This window comes from Phyllobates terribilis, unplaced genomic scaffold (genome assembly GCF_046119375.1).
Source record: "Phyllobates terribilis strain yellow unplaced genomic scaffold, ASM4611937v1 Scaffold_5__5_contigs__length_657084704, whole genome shotgun sequence".
NCBI classification, from domain to species: Eukaryota; Metazoa; Chordata; class Amphibia; order Anura; family Dendrobatidae; genus Phyllobates; species Phyllobates terribilis.
The window spans coordinates 12,711,984-12,735,001 of record NW_027362765.1 but is presented as its reverse complement, the minus strand read 5'-3'; the positions used below and the strand labels follow the sequence as shown (position 1 = coordinate 12,735,001).

The following is a 23,018-nucleotide window of genomic DNA, read 5'->3' as shown; positions in this document are numbered from 1 at the left end:
TGAAGTCCCTCCTCTTCTCACACGCCTGTTGTCGACCCTTGGCCTGAAAGAAACAGCGAAACTCAAGTTTAACATATTCCCACCAATCAGAGACTGTTTGGAAGCTACCCTTGTAGGACTGCCACATTGCGTAGGCTGCTCTCAGCTCCTCCACGACTTCATCCTGAGCCAGCAAAGCACAATTCAGCTTCCAGGAGCCGGGGCCGGACGGAAAACCGTCGCCGAGGACACCTTGTAAGTGAATGGCTCTGTGGTCGGAGAAGAAGCAGGGGACCATCGAGTGCCTACTCTGCCTGACTGCCCGAGAGGTGAACACAAAGTCAATCCTGGAGCGGAGTGAGCCATCGGGTCGGCTCCACGAATAGTTCGTGGAGCCTCTCCCCATGGAGCCCACCACGTCCTGAAGAGAGGCCTCGGTTACCATCTCGATGAGCAGCTTGGACGTGATGTCCAACTTGGCAGATGTGCCAGAACTACGACCATCCTCCTCGATGGGGCAGTTGAAATCCCCGGCCATCACTAAGGTCCTGGTGGTGGCAAGCTGAAGCCGCAGGGTCTGGAAAAGCTCCAAACGCTCATTCTTCAGTGGGGACGCATACACGTTGATGAACCTGACAGGTTCTCCCGCCCAGTTGAAATCTACAACAAGAGCCCTGCCGCAGATGAGCTCCTGGACGGACTCAAGCGTGAATGCGCCCCCCCTGATCAGAATTGCGACCCCCGCAGACTTGCAGTCACCCCCACCGGACCAGTAGGATGGACCGTGGGACCACTCCCTGGCCAGATGTTTGAAGGACCTAGAGGAGGGAAGGGAACATTCCTGCAACATATAAACATCACACAACTGGGAAGTAAGGAAGGCATAAATAGTCTGACGTCTGAACTTGTCCTTGATGCTCCTGACATTAATGGAAAATAAGTTAATATTAGCCATCATGTAGGGAAAAAAGAAAAAGTTAGCGCAGGCAATACACCTTAGTTACCACTCCGGTCGGGTGGTCCCTCGTAGGTGTTGACTGCTGGTGACGGGATCACCAGCAGGCCCTCTTCCTCCATCTGGTCAAGCAGCGCGGCCTCGATCTCGGCGACCACCAGTTCCTCCTCTTCTGGCTCGGCCACCAGGGTCTCAACCATGTGCTCCATCTCTTCTGGCTCAGGGAGGGTATCCTCCTTTTCGCCTACGAAATCCAGAATCTTCTTTTTGGAGGATTCAGTAGCAGGGCTGTCCTCCACCTTCCTCTTTCCCCGGGTTGGAACTGGGGAGACAAGAAGGGGAAAATCCTCCTCGGAATAGATAGCGGCAGGTGGAGGAAAGGTTAATTCCACCGCTACCATGGTCTGGGGAGGGAGAGTGGCTGCCGGGGCAGGGGAAAGGACACCTGCTGAGGAGTAGGGGAAGGAGGAAGAGGAAGTGGAATCCTCAGCAGGGGTGGCCGGGGTGGGGGGGGATTGGACGGGGGTGGCAGGGGGAGGGATCGAGAGAGGGGTGACAGAACTCTTACCCTCCTTTGACTTTTTCTTCTGCTTTGGAGCTGCTGGGACCGTCGCTGGGGCTTTGGCCACCGACTCCTTGACCGCTTTGGCCTTGGTCGTCTCGGCCTTGGCCGCTGGGGCCTTGGTCGTCGCGTCCTTGACCTTCACAGGCCTGGTCGTCGGGGCCTTGTCCTCCGGAGCTGGGGTTGTCGCAACCACCGATGCCCAGGATCTCTCACGCTTGGGGCAATCCTTGTACAGATGAGCCGCCAGCCCACACAGGTTGCAGGACGTCTTCTTCGGGCAGTCCTTCGAGCTGTGTCCCGTCACTCGACAAATCCTGCAGGCATCCTCCTTGCAGTCCTTCATCTCGTGGCCGTTCCTGCCGCATCTCCTGCAGTTCCGCGGCATGTCCGGGTAATAGATGAGGCCGTAGGAGTTGCCCAGGGAGAATGTCGGGGGCAGGTGCCGAAGTCCGTCTGAGTACGCCAGGTCCCTGTGAAGTCTAACGGTTACCGACCACTTACCTGTCCAGAAGCCGAGTCCATTCAGGATGTGAGAGGGTTCCTTCACAACCAAACAGAAGCGTCTCAGGAAGGTACAGATGTCTTGGCCTGGGGTGTGCGGGTTGCGCATGGAGACCGTGATCCTTCTTTCGTCCCTCTGGATAGGGCAGCTACCTGTAAAGGCAGAGAAAGAATTATCCGGTCCTTTTGCGCTTACCATTTCCCAGAACCTCCTGCAGGTGTTCACAGTGGCGAAGGTGACGAAGAAGATCCCCGTCAAGAAGGTCTGGATGCTGAGGGTGTCCGACCTGGAGAAGCCTCGATCCAGCAGCATCTTCTGGCAGAACACGTCCGAGGACATGTCCGGCACCCTCCCATCCACTTCCTTCAGCTTCAGGGCCACCGTCTGCCGCATCCATGGCTCCAGGGCTGGAGCTTCGTGGCGGGGCTTCTGGGGTCCCTTCTGCTGGCCAGTCGTGGAGGCAGGGTCCTTGGGGTCAGAATCGGCTCCTGGCTGGGCCCTCCTGGCTGTCCCCTGCTCCAGGCTCTTCTTTTCGGCCTTCCTCGCAGCGCTTGCCATGGCTTTCCTCCTGCAGTTACTTCTTGGAGCTGGATCTGGAACTCTTCCCGAAATGGGTGGAGCTATGCAGATTCTTCTCCCGTCGTGTTCTGGACAAATTCCCCGAAAGGTCTTTGTCTCGATGATTTTCTTCCTCGAAGATTCCACAGGACAGCCCGATTCTTCTCCGAGTCTTCGTCTTCTTCTGGATTCTTTAGAGCTTCTTCCTCCCACCGATATCCGCCTTCCTTCTCCGATGTCAGCTGGGCTCCGAAGCTCTTCTCCTTCCGAGTTCGATGGCTCTCGTCAAGTGTAGATCGTAGCTCTTGCGTTCTTAAAAGAACAGATACTACACTTGATCTTAGCCAAAAGGCCGAGAAGCGAAAACCAGAATTGGTTTCGGCCCAGGGTGCCACCCTCGGATTCCGAAAAGTCCATTTGTGCAGATGGGCGCCTGGACTCCCGTTACGAAGACATGTTGTCAACCTCTAGATCCCTTACATGCCTGCACTTTTCGGCTTGCTGCTGCCGCAATCCACGCGTTTTAGATCTGCATAACTCCACCTATTTTAGCACAGCACCCTCACCCTCTGCTGTTCCCACCCGCCTCAACACCGGTGGTAGGGAGGAGAACCAATTAAGGGGGGGGGGGACGAGCTGCTGTCTACCCTTAGCAGGAGTGTTGCTGATTACTTACCTTTCCTGCTGCTGCTGGCTGTCCAGCAGCAGACTGAAGGTGGCTGCTGCCGTGCGCAGGTATATAAAGGCTCAGAGCCTATTGTGACACGCGCAGCATTCCATTGCCACATTCCGTCTTTGCAGGCCGGATACCTGGCTGGCTAAACAGCACTGAGAAGCTCACAGAGAACACCATAAGCAACACTTTAAAAGAATGCCACAGACCAATTAACCAAACTTTTTTTGAGGGGGCTATTTTTTTATAGTCTGCAGGCCTGAAATTAAAGAAGTCAGTGTTCCACCAGAGGGAGACAATGCTTCAGGAAAGCCATTGCAGCAAGCCAAAAAGGAAATTTTAAGTGCAGCACAGTAACCAGCACACATACCTGTTAGCTCAGGTGAGTTTAAAAGGCTGCAGTTGATAACAAGGGCATTTGCTAAATAGATGGTGTGTGTGCAACAATATACTGAAAAGACAATTATATTGTGCAGCTTATCTCACCACCTGTAGTTAGTTAGTTAGTTAGTTAGTTAGTTAGGTAGGTGAAAGCTCCAAAATGCTTGCCTAATATGGCTGTTTATCCAAAAGGAAATAAAGGGGGAGAGCTAGACAGATAGCATTGCATTACAGTACATGGCAATGCAATGCAGAGTTGCTGAAGTTAAGCCAAAATGAGTTTGTCATCTGGCTTCTGCAACTTTTAACATGAAATATCCAGTGAGGGGATGAAAAGCAAAGCCAAAAAGTCCATCCAAAAATCCGACAAACAAGCAAAAGCAACAAAAAGCATTGAATTCAATTCTTTCTGATTTTAGAAACTGCATTAAAGAATGAGTGGACCGGTCCTGGAAATACTGCAATACCAGGTCAATGCGTGGAGTGGACAGAGCAATCTCTTTTTACATCTCCCTGTTGTAAAAATCCATTTAATATATGGTCCCCAGATATGGGACGTATCAGATATTAAACTGATAAGAACAGATTTTTTGATTGAAGCTGCATCCAAGGCACTGAAAAATGTGACCGAAGTCACACCAAAACAGCGCACGAGGCGAGGATTCATGTGGACCCTTCCCGGAGAAGAGGGTCCCCAATAAACCATCCCCATCCCTCCGAGCCAGAAGGCCACAGCGAGGGTCGGGGATCTCCGATGCTCTCTCTTGCTGAAGCCAGAGAAGAGCCGTTTTCGTGCTCCCAGCGTCCAGCTAGGCTGCCACCCTAGTGGAGCTGGAGCCTGTGTTGGTTTCTCTGCCCAAAGCTGACCGGACCTCCGACCGGGTTTATAAAAATTCCCCTTACTAGCCCGGAGACCAGGAATCGGGGGGGTTGCTCAGAAAGTTTGATTGGCAAAGGTGCGGCGTGCTACGAAGCCCAAGTCTTTCTGGGGTTCCCAGTCCCAGTAAGCTTGGACTCCCACCAGGGCGCCTACTCCTGGGGCACATTGCTCCAAAGCCCTCACACTTACCCAGCCTAGTGACTTCGATCCTGGAGGGCCATGTTTTCAATCAGATGACTCTATGAGCCACCTGGCGTACTAACAAGTGCACCAAACCAGTGTGTAATGTGCATCAATTTACTAGAGCAGCCCAAGGACAAAACCGCCTTTTCAAAAGATACTGCACTTGATCTTAGCCAAAAGGCCGAGAAGCGATAACCAGAATTAGATTCGGCCCAGGGTGCCACCCTCGGATTCCGAAAAGTCAATTTGTGCAGATGGGCGCCTGGACTCCCGTTACGAAGACATGTTGTCAACCTCTAGATCCCTTACATGCCTGCACTTTTCGGCTTGCTGCTGCCGCAATCCACGCGTTTTAGATCTGCATAACTCCACCTATTTTAGCACACCACCCTCACCCTCTGCTGTTCCCACCTGCGTCAACACCGGTGGTAGGGAGGAGAACCAATTAAGGGGGGGGGGGGACGAGCTGCTGTCTACCGTTAGCAGGAGTGTTGCTGATTACTTACCTTTCCTGCTGCTGCTGGCTGTCCAGCAGCAGACTGAAGGTGGCTGCTGCCGTGCGCAGGTATATAAAGGCTCAGAGCCTATTGTGACACGCGCAGCGATCCATTGCCACATTCCATCTACTGCAGGCCGGATACCTGGCTGGCTAAACAGCACTGAGAAGCTCACAGAGAACACCATAAGCAACACTTTAAAAGAACGCCACAGACCAATTAACCAAACTTTTTTTGGGGGGGCTATTTTTTTATAGTCTGCAGGCTTGAAATTAAAGAAGTCAGTGTTCCACCAGAGGGAGACAACGCTTCAGAAAAGCCATTGTAGCAAGCCAAAAAAGAAATTTTAAGTGCAGCACAGTAACCAGCACACATACCTGTTAGCTCAGGTTAGTTTAAAAGGCTGCAGTTGATAACAAGGGCATTTGCTAAATAGAAGGTGTGTGTGCAACAATATACTGAAAAGACAATTATATTGTGCAGCTTATCTCACCACCTGTAGTTAGTTAGTTAGTTAGTTAGTTAGTTAGTTAGTTAGTTAGGTAGGTAAAAGCTCCAAAATGCTTGCCTATTATGGCTGTTTATCCAAAAGGAAATAAAGGGGGAGAGCTAGATAGATAGCATTGCCGTACAGTACATGGCAATGCAATGCAGAGTTGCTGAAGTTGAGCCAAAATGAGTTTGTCATCTGGGTTCTGCAACTTTTAACATGAAAAATCCAATGAGGAGAAGAAAAGCAAAGCCAAAAAGTCCATCCAAAAATCCGACAAACAAGCAAAAGCAACAAAAAGCATTGAATTCAATTCTTTCTGATTTTATAAACTGCATTAAAGAATGAGTGCACCGGTCCTGGAAATGCTGCAATACCAGGTCAATGCGTGGAGTGGACAGAGCAAGCTCTTTTACTATCTCCCTGTTCTAAAAATCCATTTAATATATGGTCCCCAGATAGGGGACGTATCAGATATTAAACTGATAAGAACAGATACTACACTTGATCTTAGCCAAAAGGCCGAGAAGCGATAACCAGAATTGGTTTCGGCCCAGGGTGCCACCCTCGGATTCCGAAAAGTCCATTTGTGCAGATGGGCACCTGGACTCCCGTTACGAAGACATGTTGTCAACCTCTAGATCCCTTACATGCCTGCACTTTTCGGCTTGCTGCTGCCGCAATCCACGCATTTTAGATCTGCATAACTCCACCTATTTTAGCACAGCACCCTCACCCTCTGCTGTTCCCACCCGCTTCAACACCGGTGGTAGGGAGGAGAACCAATTAAGGGGGGGGGGGAACGAGCAGCTGTCTACCCTTAGCAGGAGTGTTGCTGATTACTTACCTTTCCTGCTGTTGCTGGCTGTCCAGCAGCAGACTGAAGGTGGCTGCTGCCGCGCGCAGGTATATAAAGGCTCAGAGCCTATTGTGACACGCGCAGCGTTCCATTGCCACATTCCATCTACTGCAGGCCGGAAACCTGGCTGGCTAAACAGCACTGAGAAGCTCACAGAGAACACCATAAGCAACACTTTAAAAGAACGCCACAGACCAATTAACCAAACTTTTTTGGGGGGGCTATTTTGTTATAGTCTGCAGGCTTGAAATTAGAGAAGTCAGTGTTCCACCAGAGGGAGACAACGCTTCAGAAAAGTCATTGTAGCAAGCCAAAAAAGAAATTTTAAGTGCAGCACAGTAACCAGCACACATACCTGTTAGCTCAGGTGAGTTTAAAAGGCTGCAGTTGATTACAAGGGCATTTGCTAAATAGATGGTGTGTGTGCAACAATATACTGAAAAGACAATTATATTGTGCAGCTTATCTCACCACCTGTAGTTAGCTAGTTAGTTAGTTAGGCAGGTGAAAGCTCCAAAATGCTTGCCTAATATGGCTGTTTATCCAAAAGGAAATAAAGGGGGAGAGCTAGATAGATAGCATTGCAGTACAGTACATGGCAATGCAATGCAGAGTTGCTGAAGTTGAGCCAAAATGAGTTTGTCATCTGGCTTCTGCAACTTTTAACATGAAAAATCCAATGAGGAGAAGAAAAGCAAAGCTAAAAAGTCCATCCAAAAATCCGACAAACAAGCAAAAGCAACAAAAAGCATTGAATTCAATTCTTTCTGATTTTAGAAACTGCATTAAAGAATGAGTGCACCGGTCCTGGAAATGCTGCAATACCAGGTCAATGCGTGGAGTGGACAGAGCAAGCTCTTTTTACATCTCCCTGTTCTAAAAATCCATTTAATATATGGTCCCCAGATAGGGGACGTATCAGATATTAAACTGATAAGAACAGATTTTTTTGATTGAAGCTGCATCCAAGGCACTGAAAAATGTGACCGAAGTCACACCAAAACAGCGCACGAGGCGAGGATTCATGTGGACCCTTCCCGGAGGAAAGGGTCCCCAATAAACCATCCCCATCCCTCCGAGCCAGAAGGCCACAGCGAGGGTCAGGGATCTCCGATGCTCTCCCTAGCCGAAGCCGGAGAAGAGCCGTTTTCGTGCTCCCAGCTTCCATCTAGGCTGCCACCCTAGTGGAGCTGGAGCCTGTGTTGGTTTCTCAGCCCAAAGCTGACCGGACCTCCGACCGGGTTTATAAAAATTCCCCTTCCTAGCCCGGAGGCCAGGAATAGGGGGGGTTGCTCAGAAAGTATGATTGGCAAAGGTGCGGCGTGCTACGAAGCCAAGACTTTCTGGGGTTCCCAGTCCCAGTAAGCTTGGACTCCCACCAGGGCGCCTACTCCTGGGGCACATTGCTCCAAAGCCCTCACACTTACCCAGCCTAGTGACTTCGATCCTGGAGGGCCATGTTTTCCATCAGATAACTCTATGAGCCACCTGGCGTACTAACAAGTGCACCAAACCAGTGTGTAATATGCATCAATTTACTAGGGCAGCCCAAGGACAAAACTGCCTTTTCAAAAGATACTACACTTGATCTTAGCCAAAAGGCCGAGAAGCGATAACCAGAATTGTTTTCTTCCCAGGGTGCCACCCTCGGATTCCGAAAAGTCCATTTGTGCAGATGGGCACCTGGACTCCCGTTACGAAGACATGTTGTCAACCTCTAGATCCCTTACATGCCTGCACTTTTCGGCTTGCTGCTGCCGCAATCCACGCGTTTTAGATCTGCATAACTCCACCTATTTTAGCACAGCACGCTCACCCTCTGCTGTTCCCACCCGCCTCAACACCGGTGGTAGGGAGGAGAACCAATTAAGGGGGGGGGGGAACGAGCAGCTGTCTACCCTTAGCAGGAGTGTTGCTGATTACTTACCTTTCCTGCTGCTGCTGGCTGTCCAGCAGCAGACTGAAGGTGGCTGCTGCCGTGCGCAGGTATATAAAGGCTCAGAGCCTATTGTGACACGCGCAGCGTTCCATTGCCACATTCCATCTACTGCAGGCCGGAAATCTGGCTGGCTAAACAGCACTGAAAAGCTCACAGAGAACACCATAAGCAACACTTTAAAAGAACGCCACAGACCAATTAACCAAACTTTTTTTTGGGGGGCTATTTTGTTATAGTCTGCAGGCTTGAAATTAAAGAAGTCAGTGTTCCACCAGAGGGAGACAACGCTTCAGAAAAGTCATTGTAGCAAGCCAAAAAAGAAATTTTAAGTGCAGCACAGTAACCAGCACACATACCTGTTAGCTCAGGTGAGTTTAAAAGGCTGCTGTTGATAACAAGGGCATTTGCTAAATAGATGGTGTGTGTGCAACAATATACTGAAAAGACAATTATATTGTGCAGCTTATCTCACCACCTGTAGTTAGTTAGTTAGTTAGTTAGGTAGGTGAAAGCTCCAAAATGCTTGCCTAATATGGCTGTTTATCCAAAAGGAAATAAAGGGGGAGAGCTAGATAGATAGCATTGCAGTACAGTACATGGCAATGCAATGCAGAGTTGCTGAAGTTGAGCCAAAATGAGTTTGTCATCTGGCTTCTGCAACTTTTAACATGAAAAATCCAATGAGGAGAAGAAAAGCAAAGCCAAAAAGTCCATCCAAAAATCCGACAAACAAGCAAAAGCAACAAAAAGCATTGAATTCAATTCTTTCTGAGTTTAGAAACTGCATTAAAGAATGAGTGCACCGGTCCTGGAAATGCTGCAATACCAGGTCAATGCATGGAGTGGACAGAGCAAGCTCTTTTTACATCTCCCTGTTTTAAAAATCCATTTAATATATGGTCCCCAGATAGGGGACGTATCAGATATTAAACTGATAAGAACAGATTTTTTTTTTTTTTTTTTTCCTCAGACGAGGAAATTCCACAGTCTATGGAAACCAGACAAAGGAAAATTCCATCAAAACAGCTGCGTCAAATCCAATACGCAATTTGCTGTCCCCATCATCATCGGAAATATTTATTTCATATTTCAAAACAACAATAACAAAAATCAAGAGGTACTAACAATATATCTCCACTTTTTAACTTTCCATATTCCCTCCTGTGATGAACCTGTAGCCGCCATCTTGGTAATGATAAATCATATCCAGGGATGGCCACACTTCAGCAGCCCCCACCCTTGGGACCTTCTGTTAAAACGTCAACTAGATAGTTTCCCCCCATCCAGGCTCCTGTAAGATAAGAAGCCTACTTAACACTTGAATGCTAGGAGCTTCAAAGACTTCGAGAGGAAACACAGCCAGCAGGGGGGGGTGCTTCGTCTATCTGTACCTGACCATTTGTCCCATAGGACTAGTTTCTTTGTCTGTCACAAGCATGGAGGCATAAGATATAGAAACATGAAAAGTACACGCATGTTGCGTGGGATGGGCCAATAAAAAAATATCACGGCGTCCCGGAGCCATTGCGCACACAAGCCTCCGCGGTAGACGTTTGTACGTGCTCTGGAAGCCAAGATATAGCGCTGAGCCATTCCTGAGGACCGTATGGTATCATAATTGATATCAAAAGGTCGGTTACGGCGGCCCGAATCCATGGGAACCCCTGGGGGTATCATGAGACCATCCCAGAAGAAGTTATTGGGTTCCTTAGAATTTGGGCTTCTGATCGAAGTTAGACCTGAGGGTGGAGACTGAGCCAGCTGACCTCACCAGCAGTGGGCGGGACGGGGCAGGTAAGATAGCAGGACAGACAAGAGATAAGTCAGTCTTGACCCAAGAGTGGGGTGCTGAACATCTGAGCACCAGCTGAGGCCACCAAGGGGAGGAGCAGTTTGACCATGCGGTGGTAGGCCTCAGCCTGTAACAAAGAACCGTGCCTGCGACCGCAGAATCCTCTCCCTGCGTCACAAGAAAATCAAGAAACCGGTAACTGATATGCTGTGGTGATTCTGTGTGTTGTATTCCATTGTTGTATAGTTTAGCCTGACCTTATACCTGTGTATATTTAGTTGTATATCGTGTATCTAGTGTATTATTATAATCAATTACCTCAAGTAATTGTGGGCCTGCCTTTTATTCTGCATAACGAACGCACGTCCGTGTGAGCTCGGCTCAAGCCAAAAACGCTACCCAGGGTTGGTTCCTGACCCGATATAGGCCCATTCACGGACTGGGCGTGTATCTAAAATAGGGACTGGTGGCAGCATACCAACTGGGGATTGGGGAAGGCTGGTAGTGACGGTCGGAGGTTCAGATATATATATTCCTGGCGCGGCCAAGGAAGATATATATACCGCCCTCACTACAGAGGGCCCCGATACCCAGTAGGTTACAGGACAGTCTCCCTGGCGACCGCTTATCCTAGGTGCAGTTCCTTGACTGACCTGAGGCTAAGAGGGCGCTAGCGAGTTGTGCTGTGTAGTGACGTTACGGTTTAGTGACGTTGAAGGGATAACACACTACCGTGTTCCCTGCGCTGGTTGCAGCTACCTGGCACTACTTTCTCTAGGTGCAGTACCTTGACTGACCTGAGAGGTAAGGGGGCGCCAGAGAGCTGCACCCACCGGCCGGCTTTCATCACATTGGTGGCAGAGCGGTGGGATTGCAGAATAATAGTGTTGTGGGACCCCTACTCCCAGGCACTAAAGACTGCCAGTGGTAACTTCCACTGCTGGAGTCTTAAGGTCAGCCCAACGTTAGACGGTCAGGCTAAAAGTATAACAAGGTGTGTGCAAACTCAGGGTTGCAGCGGTGTCGGTTACCAAGATGGCAGACGGCACCAGGAGCAAGACCCTGCAAGAGGCTAATGCTACGGTCCGTGTGGCAGGAGGGGAGGACATTGTTACTCATGGCGAGGAGGAGTCCAGCCCGGGCACCTCAGGGAGCCAGTCCCCAGTATACGGTCCCGCAGTGGGCTGCCCACCACCTACCCAGCCCAGCCTGTCCAGATCACAAGCCCTTTTACAAGCGGCTATGGCAAGTCTCCAGTCTCATGGCGATGCCGTCTACAAAACCCTCCTGGCAGCATCAGAGAAGGCAGCGGAGGAGGAGCGTGCAGAGCGGGCTGCGGAGCGGGCTGCGGAGCGGGCTGCGGAGCGTGAAGCTGCAGAGCGCCGGGAGGCTGCGGAGCGTGAAGCTGCAGAGCGCCGGGAGGTTGCGGAGCGTGCAGAGCGAGCTGCGGAGCGCCAGCACCAACTGGACCTGGCCCAGCGGGGGCTTCCGCTAGAGCAACCAACCCATCAGGAGACCAAGTCGTCCAAAGTCCGAGCTGAGGACTTCCCTCTACTGGAGAAGGATGGGGACCTGGACTCCTTTCTGGTGGCATTTGAACGGACCTGTCTTCAGCACCATCTGGCCCGGGATCAGTGGGCCAGATACCTGACCCCCCGTTTGAGGGGTAAGTCCCTGGATGCCTTGGGGGACTTACCTGCCGGGGAGGTACAGAACTACGACTGCATCAAGCGGGCCCTGATCCGGCAGTACAACCTCACTCCCAAGTCGTACCGCCAGAAGTTCCGGAGCCTGCTGCGTGGCCCCAAGGACACCTGGACCGATCATATGCGGGCGCTGTTGAGAGCCGCAGAGCACTGGACCTCGGGTCTAGCGCTTACTACCCGCCAGGAGGTCCAGGAACTGTTCGTCACGGAGCAGTTCTTGTGGAACTGCCCAGAGGACCTCCGACAGTTCCTCCGTGACCGAAAACCAACAGGGGCTTCTGCTACAGCCGCCCTGGCAGACGAGTATGCCAATAACAGGGCGCCTGAGCTGAAGAAGTCTGCCAGCAGCACCTGGAGAGGGGGTAAGCCCAGTCATGCCCCTGTTTCCCCGGCCCCTAGAACACAAGGGGTGTATCCCCCTGTTGCCCTCTCCAGGCAAGGACCAGACGTAAGACGTTGTCATCTATGCAACAAACCAGGACACTTTAGGGCTGAGTGTCCCCAGCGCCAAAAGACCCCATCCCAGTCCCAGAGAGCGCCCAATGTTTTGTGTGTGGGAGGGGGTGGTGGTAGGTCCCTGGACAACATCCAACCCGTCACCATAGGCCGTTCTGCGGTCATGGGACTGCGGGACACTGGCGCTGAACGAACACTGGTACGGCCTGAGGTGGTGTCCCCCCAGGACTTGGTACCAGGAAAGACTCTTTCCGTCTCCGGGGTTGGAGGCGTGGAGCCGGCACTTCCCGTTGCCATGGTGTATTTGGACTGGGGTGCCGGAAGGGGGATGCGGGAGGTGGGAGTAACGCCAAATATTCCCGCAAATGTTTTATTAGGGACCGACTTGGGGCGTCTAGTATCGCAGTATGTACCCTCTGAACCCCCAAGTTCGGCCCCCCAAGAGTGTATTGATTTGTCTGCTGCTAATGCCAACCATGTTGTATGTAGTGTGTGTCCTGCCGAGGAGGAGGGAGTGAAACCTGAGGGTAACACCTGCACAGACACAACACAAACAGGGTTAGTGAAAGCAGGTGGGGAGTGTGGGGATGCCCGCAGAGGTGCTCAGCCGGCGTGCCGTGACCTCTTGTCCTCCAGTGAGGGAGGGGGCGGGCAGGATTCTGTAGAGGGAAGCTCAGGGATGGAGAGGGGGGCAGCTACCGGCAGTGTAGGGCTCCCAGGGGTATCCAGGCTGCTGAGTATAGGCCCACTGCAGGGGGAGGAACAGGCCATGGGAGGTGGGGGTGTCCCAAGAGAGGAGCCGCCAGGTAAGACCCCAGGGCAGGAGTTCCCCACATCCGAGATGTCCAAAGGCCTAGGAAGCCTGCCTGATCGGGCGGCTTGGTCAGAAACAGAGGGGAAGCAGGCACTACCCACGGTCACAGCGGTCATAGCCGCTGTCACCAGGAGTGGGAGCGCCGGAGCCCAAGGAGCCTTGCAGAGGTCCGACGGCTTCCCCACTTCTGACCAAGTGTCTGCCGGGTCAGACAGCGGCCAGGTGACATGCCCGGAGGGGCTGACGGAGGATGTGGCAGTTTCGTCGATTCTGGCCACATCAAGTCAGGAATTTCAGGCTGCGTTGGAAGCAGACGACAGCCTGAAAGCTCTCAAGGAACAGGCGGCACAGCCTCCCATGGAGTCAGACTGCGAGCGTGTGGTCTGGGACCAGGGACGGCTGTACCGGGTAACGGTCCAGCAGGGTTCACCGGAGGCGTGGCCCAGGGACCGACAGTTAGTGGTACCCTATCCGTTCAGGGCGGAATTGTTGCGGATCGCACACGAGATTCCGATGGCCGGACACCTAGGGATCGCTAAAACCAAGGCCAGGATAGCTCAGCATTTCTACTGGCCTGGGATGGGAGCCGCGGTGGGTGCCTACTGCCGTTCGTGTGACACCTGTCAGAGGGTGGGGAAGGCGGGGCCGCGCCCCAAAGCCCCACTGGTAACTCTGCCAATCATCGAAGAGCCTTTCTCGAGGGTCGCTGTGGATCTTATTGGACCTCTGTCCACTCCCAGCCACTCCGGGAAATGCTTCATACTCACGGTAGTGGACTATGCCACCCGGTACCCGGAAGCGGTAGCTTTGTCGTCCATTCGGGCCGACAAGGTGGCTACCGCCTTACTGGAGATCTTCTCCAGAGTGGGTTTCCCCCAAGAAATGCTCACCGACCGAGGGACCCAGTTCATGTCGCGGCTGATGGAGTCCCTCTGTAAGCAAATGCAGGTGCAACATCTGGTGGCCAGCCCGTATCACCCACAGACTAATGGCCTGTGTGAGCGGTTCAATGGCACCTTAAAGCAGATGCTTAAGATGTTGGTCGACTCCCACGGGAGAGACTGGGAGCGTTACCTCCCACACCTCCTATTTGCTTACCGGGAGGTTCCGCAGGCCTCAACGGGGTTCTCCCCCTTTGAGCTCCTGTACGGGCGACGGGTACGGGGCCCCCTGGCTCTGGTGAAGGAAGCATGGGAAGGGGATTTGGCCACCCCCGAGGTGTCGGTCATCGAGTATGTCGTGCGCCACCGGGACAGGATGATGGCCTTGGCAAAGCTGGTGCAGGACAATATGGCCCAGGCCCAGGCCGACCAGAAGCGGTGGTACGACCAGAATGCTTGTGAGAGGACCTACCAGGTGGGTCAAAAGGTGTGGGTACTGGTCCCCGTACCACAGAACAAGCTTCAGGCAGCCTGGGAAGGTCCCTACTTCGTGCACCAGAAACTCAATGCCGTCACCTATCTGGTCACCCTGGATCACGCCCGTGGAAGGAGGAAGGCCTTCCACGTGAACATGATGAAGGCTCATCATGAGCGGGAAGCGACTGCCCACCCAGTGTGCAACCTTCCCGAGGAAGGAGAGGTAGAAACCCTCCTGGATCTGCTCACCCAAGCCAAGGCGGGTGGGTCCATCGAGGATGTGGGGGTTGGCCACCAGCTCACGGAGGACCAACGGTCCCAGCTGGGGACCACCCTGCACCCCTTCCGGGGGCTGTTCAGCAGCCTGCCCGGAAGGACTGAGATGGCTGTCCACGACGTGGACACTGGCGATCACCCGCCGATCCGGCGTTCAGCATATCGGGTCTCTTTCGAGGTGCAGGGAAACATGCGCCAAGAGATAGACGAGATGCTGAAGCTGGGGGTGATCCAGGCATCCAGCAGCGCGTGGGCCTCGCCTGTAGTCCTCGTACCAAAGAAGGACCGAACTACACGGTTCTGCGTGGACTACCGGGGGCTCAACGCTGTAACGGCCACCGATGCGTTCCCCATACCACGCATCGATGACCTGCTCGATCGGATGGCCGGGGCTAAGTACCTGACCATCATGGATCTGAGCCGGGGGTACTGGCAGATTCCTCTGACCCCCGCGGCAAGGGAACGCTCTGCCTTTATCACCCCTTTTGGACTGTACGAGTCCACAGTGATGCCATTCGGCATGAAGAATGCCCCTGCCACTTTTCAGCGGATGGTCAATACGCTGCTTGAGGGACTTGAAGGGTACGCGGCTGCGTACTTGGACGATATTGCAGTCTTCAGTCCCACTTGGGAGGATCACCTAGAGCACCTGCGGCAGGTGCTCGGTCGGATCCACCGGGCAGGCTTGACCATCAAGCCGGAAAAGTGCCAGCTGGGCATGAGTGAGGTCCTCTACCTGGGTCACCGGGTAGGCGGGGGGGTTCTGAAGCCAGAACCGGGGAAAGTGGATGCCATCGCATCCTGGCCCACTCCTAGGACCAAAAAGCAGGTGATGTCCTTCTTGGGGACCGCCGGGTACTATAGGAGGTTCGTCCCACACTATAGCACCCTGGCCAAGCCCCTGACGGACCTCACCAAGAAGAAGCTGCCCGTCGCAGTCGACTGGACAGTCGCCTGCGAGACAGCTTTCGGGGCACTCAAGGCCGCCCTAAGTAGCTCCCCTGTACTGCAAGCTGCCGACTTCGACCGGCCGTTTGTGGTACAGACCGACGCCAGTGACTTTGGCCTCGGTGCTGTGCTAAGTCAGGTCAACACGACAGGCCAGGAACATCCTGTCTTGTACCTGAGCAGGAAGCTACTGCCCCGGGAGGTGGCTTACTCCGCGGTGGAAAAAGAATGCCTGGCAATTGTATGGGCCCTGCAGCGTCTGCAGCCCTACTTGTACGGAAGCCATTTCACCGTGGAGACGGACCACAACCCCCTCAGCTGGTTACACACGGTCTCTGGGTCGAATGGCAGGTTGCTACGCTGGAGCCTCGCTCTCCAGCAGTACCACTTCTCCATTCGCCACAGAAGAGGCCGTGACCACGGTAACGCTGACGGGTTATCCCGGCAAGGGGAGGGTGCAGAAGGACGCACGGGGGAACACAGGAATGTGCTACCCCCTCGCGCCCTCGTATAGGGGGAGGTGTGATGAACCTGTAGCCGCCATCTTGGTAATGATAAATCATATCCAGGGATGGCCACACTTCAGCAGCCCCCACCCTTGGGACCTTCTGTTAAAACGTCAACTAGATAGTTTCCCCCCATCCAGGCTCCTGTAAGATAAGAAGCCTACTTAACACTTGAATGCTAGGAGCTTCAAAGACTTCGAGAGGAAACACAGCCAGCAGGGGGGGGTGCTTCGTCTATCTGTACCTGACCATTTGTCCCATAGGACTAGTTTCTTTGTCTGTCACAAGCATGGAGGCATAAGATATAGAAACATGAAAAGTACACGCATGTTGCGTGGGATGGGCCAATAAAAAAATATCACGGCGTCCCGGAGCCATTGCGCACACAAGCCTCCGCGGTAGACGTTTGTACGTGCTCTGGAAGCCAAGATATAGCGCTGAGCCATTCCTGAGGACCGTATGGTATCATAATTGATATCAAAAGGTCGGTTACGGCGGCCCGAATCCATGGGAACCCCTGGGGGTATCATGAGACCATCCCAGAAGAAGTTATTGGGTTCCTTAGAATTTGGGCTTCTGATCGAAGTTAGACCTGAGGGTGGAGACTGAGCCAGCTGACCTCACCAGCAGTGGGCGGGACGGGGCAGGTAAGATAGCAGGACAGACAAGAGATAAGTCAGTCTTGACCCAAGAGTGGGGTGCTGAACATCTGAGCACCAGCTGAGGCCACCAAGGGGAGGAGCAGTTTGACCATGCGGTGGTAGGCCTCAGCCTGTAACAAAGAACCGTGCCTGCGACCGCAGAATCCTCTCCCTGCGTCACAAGAAAATCAAGAAACCGGTAACTGATATGCTGTGGTGATTCTGTGTGTTGTATTCCATTGTTGTATAGTTTAGCCTGACCTTATACCTGTGTATATTTAGTTGTATATCGTGTATCTAGTGTATTATTATAATCAATTACCTCAAGTAATTGTGGGCCTGCCTTTTATTCTGCATAACGAACGCACGTCCGTGTGAGCTCGGCTCAAGCCAAAAACGCTACCCAGGGTTGGTTCCTGACCCGATATAGGCCCATTCACGGACTGGGCGTGTATCTAAAATAGGGACTGGTGGCAGCATACCAACTGGGGATTGGGGAAGGCTGGTAGTGACGGTCGGAGGTTCAGATATATATATTCCTGGCGCGGCCAAGGAAGATATATATACCGCCCTCACTACAGAGGGCCCCGATACCCAGTAGGTTACAGGACAGTCTCCCTGGCGACCGCTTATCCTAGGTGCAGTTCCTTGACTGACCTGAGGCTAAGAGGGCGCTAGCGAGTTGTGCTGTGTAGTGACGTTACGGTTTAGTGACGTTGAAGGGATAACACACTACCGTGTTCCCTGCGCTGGTTGCAGCTACCTGGCACTACTTTCTCTAGGTGCAGTACCTTGACTGACCTGAGAGGTAAGGGGGCGCCAGAGAGCTGCACCCACCGGCCGGCTTTCATCACACCTCCGCATCCACTTCCCCTCTCCTCTTTTTGTCCCATAGGAAACACACATACATCTTCCCCAAAATCACCTTCACACTATCCTTTACAGCAATTTCCTTCCTTTTAAACACATACACATTCCTCACATCCCATAACACTTCCTTTATACATGCAAGCATCAACCACAAGACTCTTTCCTTCGTCCCATCACATATTCCCAAACCAAACATAAACAACTCCAAAGACAACAAATTCACACCACACAATTCTTTACACAAAGGCCACATTCTCCCAATCACATCTCTAGCATACTGGCAATTCCAAAAAACATGCAACACACTTTCCCTTCCACCACAGCCATTTCTTGGACACATTTCACTCCTCACCAAACCTCTATTCCTCTGAAACTCTCTCACAGGTAATACTCCATGTAAAGACTGCCACACCACCTCACTCTGTTTGTTGGTCATACCACTCATCCGCACTTTCTTCCAAACCTTCTGCACATCACCACCCCTAACCATATTTATTCCACATTCTACCTCTCTACATTCAATCATCCTATACACAGCCTTCTTATTCTCCAGCAATCTCACATCTGCATCACACAGTTCATACCTCACCAAAAACTTATAAACCCACACATACCATACAGGCACCTCAAAAGCAATCGGACATCGCAAATCCCTTTCTCGCCACTTTAAACGAAACAAATACGCTCCAAATAAATACCTACACATAGATGAAAACTTTCCATCCGCCCTAATCACTTTCAAAACAAACACAACGATATTCACACCAAAAAACACGTCCAAATTCGGAAAACCCAAACCACCTTTTTCCACTCTTTTAACCAAAATTTCTCTCCTAGCTCTCTCCATTTTCGAGTTCCACAAAAAAACAAATAAAATTCTATTCAAGCTTCTCATACACATATATCCTGGTGGAAATACTACCGCAATATATAAAAATATTGGCAACACCACACTCTTAACAATTAAAATCTTCCCAAAAAAGGATAAACTCCTCAATTTCCAAAAATTCAACTTCTGCTCAACTTTTCCTTTCGCATCATCCCAACTTTCTTTCCCATCCAAACTCTCTGAAAACTTCACACCCAACACTTTAATAGGTCCATTCACTACATTCACACCTACATCCCTACTTAAACTTCCGCCTCCAAAACCCTTACACTGACTCTTTTCCCAATTCACTTTAAACGTAGATGCACCACAAAAAAATAGACACTAACAACTTCACCCGCCTCACCGAACATTCAGAATCACATAATACACACACGTCATCCATATAACCACTCACCTTCCATTCTTTTCCTCCACCTCCCGGCACTTGCACACCACGAATTACCTTATCTTTCCTCAGCATACACAACAATGGCTCAATTGCACAAATATAAGCTACAGGGGACAAAGGACACCCCTGTCGCACACCCGAAAACACATTCACTTTCCTACCCACATACCCATTCATTAAAACACAGCTATAAACACCCGCATACAAACTTCTCACTCGCCCAACAAAATCAGCCGGAAAACCCATTTTTAACAACACTCTGAACAAAAAACCATGCGACAACCTATCATAAGCCTTTTCAAAATCCAAACTTAACAAAAATACACTCTTCTTACGACCCATGCAATCGCATAGACAATCTCTTAACATACACACACACTCATGAATCCGCCTCCCAGGTACCGCACAACACTGCTCATCCCCAATCACACTCTCTATCACATCACGCATCCTATTAGCCATAAGTTTTGCATAGATTTTATAATCACAATTAAGTAAAGTTATTGGCCTCCAATTCCTCAGACTTTTCAAATCCCCTTTCTTAGGAATTAACACAACCATACCTGCACGCATACTCTCAGCCACCTCCATGTTTCCCCACATATACTTACATACATCCACAAAGTCCTTACCAATCACACCCCACATCACACGATAAAATTCTACTGGGAGGCCATCCTCCCCCGGCGTCTTATTCAAAGCCATACTACACATAATCTTCCATACCTCATCACCAGTCACCTCACCCATCACTCTCTCTCTTTCTGCTTCACTCAACTTACTCTCTAACACACTCAAAACATCATTCTCCAAACATTCATCCCTCTGTTTCACTGCATACAGATCCTCATAAAACTTAGCCACCTCTTCACACATATCCTCTCCACTCACCTCACTTCCATCTGCTCCATACACCACGCTCATACTCTGTTTCTTTCCAAAAACTTTTTTAAAGAAAAGCCGAGAACATTTCTCATCCTGCTCCATCTTATCAATCTTTGCCCTAAACACTATGCTTCTCCTTCTCTCCAACAAAAACTCACTAATCTCCTTTTTTACCTCTAAAATATCCTCCTCCACCTCAACTCCTCCTTCCCTTAACTTATACAAAACGCTCAACCGCGCGTTCAGTTTAACAAAACTCTCTCTTTTAATTGCTGCATACTTGTATCCTAAATTTTTAAAGAACATTTTTGTTTGTTTCTTCACCCAGTCCCACCACTCACAAACATTCCCGAACTCATTTTTATGCTTACACCATTCTTCATACCGCCTTTCATACTCCTTTCTCACATCTTCATTCTCTAACAGTTTAACATTTAACTTCCACAATCCTCTCCCAAACACTCCATCAACTTTTATATCCAACTCACACAACATACACACATGATCTGAAAAAAGAACGTTTTCCTGCCTATAATTAACAGAAACCATATTTTTAGAAATAAAACAATAATCCAATCTGGATTGTACCCTACCACTCTCAGAAAAGAAAGTGTTCAACAAAGGATTCATGTTACACACCCGCTGCATATCACACAACCCAAAATCATTCACTAACTCCAATAATGCTTTCCCAGACACATCCACATTCACTCTCCCCACATCACAATTCATATCACCCACAATTACCACAGGTATTCTTCCTGGAACAAAAAGCTTAATTTTTTCAAATAAATTTTTGCGCTCATTTTTTTCAACTGGCGCATAAACATTAATAACACAAAACTTTACATTCTTGTATACAAAATTAGCAAGGATACATCTCCCCACCTCAATAACCAAATAATCACTCAAAACAACCTCCCTTCCTTTAACCAAAATACCCACACCATCATTCTTATTACATGCACTCCCCGACCACACAGACGCTCCATAAGACCATTCATCCCCTTTCACACCATCCACTACCCCACATTCTTGTAAACAAAAAATAGATGCATTTTGCATAGCTAAAAACTCAAAAATAGCAGCTCTTCTTACTTTACTTTTAAACACTCTTACGTTTTGGGACACTATGGTAAATCCCATAATACTTCTACTCCTTCACCAATTACACAAAGAAATAGCCTTTGGCCTAAACCAAAGCTCACAAGAGGACAAAAAGAAAAAACATTTACAATATTATATGGTGACACTATCCAGCACCACCACTATCCTCCTCCGCCATCAGAACAGAACAGCTGGTTTCCGACCCGCTGGCTTCACCACCCACACTCCTCATTCTGGCAGTTCTGATCTTCCTCTGAGGCTCACTAAAATCTGCATCATCACTGCCCCCACCATCCTCCCTACGACTCTTCTTTGCACCCCTATCATCCTCCGAAGAAAAATCTTCAATGTTTTCAGGACCCGAAGGGTGTTCAGGACTCTCGGGTTCCGAGATTTGCACTTCACATCCTGTTGCGTCCATTGCCTCTCCAAAAGTCATCATCTCAGGCAGCTCAGCCTCCACCACCCTCCTAGATATTCTCGCAGACACTGCCTTTTTCTCCACCTTTGCCACTTCCCTCCAGAACTCCTTTTCTTCCCTCCGCTTCTTCCTCATTTCTTCAGCAGAAGAAGAACATGGTCTCAGGGACACCTCCTCTGGCGCCGTAGAGGGAGAGGCTCTACCAGTTTCCCGCCTCCTTCCCTCTCTCTCCTCCCTCTCCAATCTTTTCAGCACTTTCAGTGCGCTTGCCATCTGCCTCCTCTCCAGCTCCTCCTCCTTCTGTTCTTTATCAGAACGTCTAGGTGCACTCCTAGGACAGTCCTTATACATGTGATCACTACTCCCACAGACATCACAGGACTTGGCCTCTGGACACTGGTTGGCCATATGCCCCTCCTTTCTGCAATTTCGGCAACACTGCCCTTTAAGGCATGTTACCATGGTATGTCCGAAAGAAAAGCATCTACGGCAAAACATGGGCTGGCCTGGGTAAAAGAGGAAACCTCTATGGCCTGCAACGGAAAAATTTGATGGAGGGTGTCTAAAGCCCCCCACACTGTCAGGATCCCTTTTCAATTTCACACGGAATTTATACTGACAGTTAAAGTTTCCTAGACAATTGACTTGCTTCACTCCCTTCCGCACATATTCACAGTAGCGTGAGAGGAAGCACTCCAGCAACTCAGGGTCTGTAAAAGGGTTATAGACAGTCACAGTCACCTCCTTTTCTTGCAGACCAAACAAAGGTTCCCATCTAACTCCTTCCAAGCAGGGGTCACTAGAGTGACCACGGAGCCATTCAAAGACATTAAGGCAAACATCCTGGTCCATAAAGGTAACGTCATAATTACCTTGACGTGAAAATTCGCTGACACTGAAGATCTCAGTACGTCTTGCTCCAGCTTTGCCTTCAACGATGTCTTGGACAATGAAAACCACGTTGTTCTTGTTCTGGTCAGATGGATCCACGGACAAACGGATGGTGTTCTTCACAAAAGACATCTTGGATTCTGTCGGTATGGAATACCACAGGAAAAAGCAGAAAAGCCTCCACAAAAGGGTCCGGATTCCTCCAGGAGACTCGCACCAATCAAGATACAGTCATACGATCGCAGCCAAAAGGCCGAGAAGCGATAAGCAGAATTGGTTTCGGCCCAGGGTGCCACCCTCAGATTCTGAAAAGTCCATTTGTGCAGATGGGCGCCTGGACTCCCGTTACGAAGACATGTTGTCAACCTCTAGATCCCTTTCATGCCTGCAGTTTTCGGCTTGCTGCTGCCGCAATCCACGCGTTTTAGATCTGCATAACTCCACCTATTTTAGCACAGCACCCTCACCCTCTGCTGTTCCCACCCGCCTCAACACCGGTGGTAGGGAGGAGAACCAATTAAGGGGGGGGGGGAAACGAGCAGCTGTCTACCCTTAGCAGGAGTGTTGCTGATTACTTACCTTCCCTGCTGCTGCTGGCTGTCCAGC

At 50.6% G+C, this 23,018-nt stretch overlaps 4 non-coding genes and 2 pseudogenes across 4 annotated transcripts; all 6 read right to left on the bottom strand.

Annotated features, from left to right (window-relative positions):
- Positions 1–2,833: 2,833 nt before the first annotated feature.
- On the bottom strand, positions 2,834–2,923 carry LOC141151059 (U2 spliceosomal RNA; annotated as a pseudogene).
- A 1,123-nt stretch (positions 2,924–4,046) lies between these two features.
- Positions 4,047–4,228, bottom strand: LOC141150833 (U2 spliceosomal RNA). The gene has a single exon (XR_012246931.1). It is a non-coding gene; the product is annotated as a U2 spliceosomal RNA (small nuclear RNA).
- Positions 4,229–6,006: 1,778 nt separating this feature from the next.
- LOC141150042 (U2 spliceosomal RNA) lies at positions 6,007–6,197 on the bottom strand. Its single transcript, XR_012246314.1, has one exon. It is a non-coding gene; the product is annotated as a U2 spliceosomal RNA (small nuclear RNA).
- Positions 6,198–7,313: 1,116 nt separating this feature from the next.
- On the bottom strand, positions 7,314–7,496 carry LOC141150311 (U2 spliceosomal RNA). Its single transcript, XR_012246563.1, has one exon. It is a non-coding gene; the product is annotated as a U2 spliceosomal RNA (small nuclear RNA).
- Positions 7,497–8,020: 524 nt separating this feature from the next.
- LOC141151096 (U2 spliceosomal RNA) lies at positions 8,021–8,136 on the bottom strand (annotated as a pseudogene).
- A 1,117-nt stretch (positions 8,137–9,253) lies between these two features.
- On the bottom strand, positions 9,254–9,441 carry LOC141150797 (U2 spliceosomal RNA). Its single transcript, XR_012246908.1, has one exon. It is a non-coding gene; the product is annotated as a U2 spliceosomal RNA (small nuclear RNA).
- Between the last annotated feature and the right edge of the window lie 13,577 nt (positions 9,442–23,018).